Below are 2,960 nucleotides of genomic sequence, written 5' to 3' on the forward strand. Positions count from 1 at the left end.
CCGTAATTCAAAAGAAAGAGAAAAACAAAATTGAATCAATATACCCCACTGACAAATACCCATAAAACCTTACAATACTACTCAAAAGAATACACTGAAGTGGGGAGCAGTCATTCACCCGACAGAACACTTCAAAATGAGTTCAATAACGCAGCTGCGTGCCCCAGAAAACAGTAAGACATTAAATACACTTCATTTGACGAATAACAAATACTCATTAACATTACGCCACTCCTGTTTGAACTGCAGTGTCCCAAAGAAACAGGCGCTTATTCTGAAAGAACAATTTTTTTTATATGTTTAAATTACAGCATTAAGGAATTCCAAAAGATGTCCCATCGAACTCCCCCCTCCTCCTTTCAGTTGAGGCAGAAATCTTTGCCCTTTATAGGCGGAGGCTGAGCCAGAAACACAGAATGCCACAAAAAGACAGATTTTCTGAGAAATCTTACGGGACACCCGAAGGCAATAACAGACAAGGGGGCGGCAGCCACAAATAACACAGGCTAAGAGTCAGGCTGGGAGCACATCCTACGAGAACTTGTTCACACTATGCTCACCACAAACTGTAGACATTCCGGCCGAAGATCGGCTTGCGGTGGCTGCCAGAAGGACGAAGCAACCAACAGGCCTACGCCGTGCTTCTCACACAGGCACCTCAATTTGTACAAACATCTAGGCCAACTCCAAATCCGGACTCCCCTCTCACTGCGAGACTCGGCACAGTCTATATGAAATGCCTTTCAGACAACCAGTCACCGCCGCAGGAGTTTCACGATTAGCAAACAGCCCCAGCGTAACAGACATCACACATGTGCTTACGCCCGAGCCACAACTCCGCCAGTCTCACCGGCCGCCCCAAACCGACTGCCTCTCGCCGTCCCGCGCGCCCCAGCCGAAAACGCAAAGCTCCTCATGCCCGGGGACGCGCCAAAGATAACAAGCCCATCGCTGATGATCGACCGGCGATCTGGCTCATAGCTACTAACAAAAATATTGTACTGCTACCAATAATACAAATCACTTTCAGTTGAAGTTCACTGGCACCGTAGACTACGAGGACGCATCATAGGCTTGACCGCATTCTGGGTTCGTGATGGCGGCGCGGGAGGAAGACAGTGTTTGGAAGCTTGCAAATCCCCGAAATTTATGCTTGTCGCATCGGTTGCATTGCTGCTTCCAGTAGCCAGATAGAGATACGTTTCCGGCGGCATCGAATATATGGCCATTTGTCAGACTGGCGGGAGCTTTAAATCAAACACTGGGCGTTTTATATTAATTAAGAGTGCGAGACGCAACTGAATTTTGGAGGTAATTTTTCTAAGGAAAAAATGCGTCTTATAGTCGTAAAATACGGTAAATCATAATTATGTGATTACTCTGTAATGAAACGCTGCAGATAAAGTGTTCCTTATGCTAAAATACTCAGAAAATATCCCTGAACAACTTCCGAAATTTTGTCGGTCGAGTTTGAGCTCACTCTGTATTCTGGCTGCAGTCCGATAGCGAGACAGGGTCCATTTCCTGGACGCCTCTTCTCCTCCTACGGGAATCCATGTTCGCGGAGGGCCTCGCTGACAACAGCTCCCAACGGCCTCGTTGTGCTTGACAACTTACGGAGTACATGTTTCTGAGTGCGGGCTGAAAGACGTTGGGATGCCATACGCGCGACTCGTCGTCCTGTTCGAGTACTTTCTGAAATTAGAAGTTACGAACTTCATAGTCCCAAGATAGCCTTAGGAGAGAATTCATTCAGACCAGTATCGTCTGTGCTCGAAATTCTACCAACTGCGTCAGTGGACCACATCTGTGATAGCAACTGTCAAGTATCTTAAGGTGTCTAAAATTTTAGCCGTAGAACTGATCCGTAGCAAATTATGCATTGTACCTACGTGTACTCTAGAAGTAATTCTTTGATTCCTCTTTAACTGTTCGATCATTTGGAGGGAGTCTTTGATACACTGCGTTGAAAAATAAATTTTGTGTTTATGGCGGCAAACTCGAAATAATTTGCATTACAAAAAATGCACTTTAAATTAATCAAACCGCAATTACACTCTCAGAGTTATTTGAAATTATGTTCAGTGCACATTTAGATGTACATTTCAGAACGACAATAGCATTATCGTTATAAACATCTGCATTATTCCTATTACTTTCTCTAGGCAAAATTTGTGTCTCTCTAGCTCTTCCTCTTCCAGTCCGACATGTTAATATTCTTCTTAGAGGCACAGACTAAATCAAATATAGTTTTCTCAAAATAGGGGCGTTGTGGTTACTCAAAATGAAGATACTGAAAATTAGGAGCACTCTAAGTTTTGTGGTGACGGTGGCAAACGAACACAGGGTTAGTACCATTTGCTCTTAGACCAAAGTAAGCCAAAAAACGACGCTAATAAACATCGTTTGTTGCACCCACGACTTCGTTACTACTTTTCGTTTTCCACTGTTGACAACATTAACATGTAGCAGTAGCAGCGTTTTAGTTTTCCGATATAATTTGTTACTGCAAATGAACTATTTGCAACATTTAAACATGAACGTCTCTAGAATGCAACTTCACGAAACGTTGTTACTATCGTGTGTCGTTTTCACCATAGTACCTGATCGTTATGCTTGGTAGGAGTTGGTAGCAATGCCAGAGATAAAGGAATACTTTTCTCTTGTGTATTTGTCTACTTTCTCTCCTAATGGCTATGTATACACATGATTTTTTTTTTGGTGCACGTATACGGCAAGTTCCTTTCGACTTATGTGAGTTTCATTGGGCTCCTTATATAATTAATTTTAAAATTACGTACTTCAATTTTCGATGTTCACGTATTAATATTATGATATGATCGTTAAATAAAACAGATGCGTTATCAGTATGAATGTTCACCTTACTATTATTTTATCAATGTGTTTCTGGCTATCAGCATTTTCCTTCCAGGCTTCCGCATAATAAGGGAGGTCGGAAG

The sequence above is a fragment of the Schistocerca cancellata genome, chromosome 8, assembly GCF_023864275.1.
Source record: "Schistocerca cancellata isolate TAMUIC-IGC-003103 chromosome 8, iqSchCanc2.1, whole genome shotgun sequence".
In the NCBI taxonomy this organism is placed as follows: Eukaryota; Metazoa; Arthropoda; class Insecta; order Orthoptera; family Acrididae; genus Schistocerca; species Schistocerca cancellata.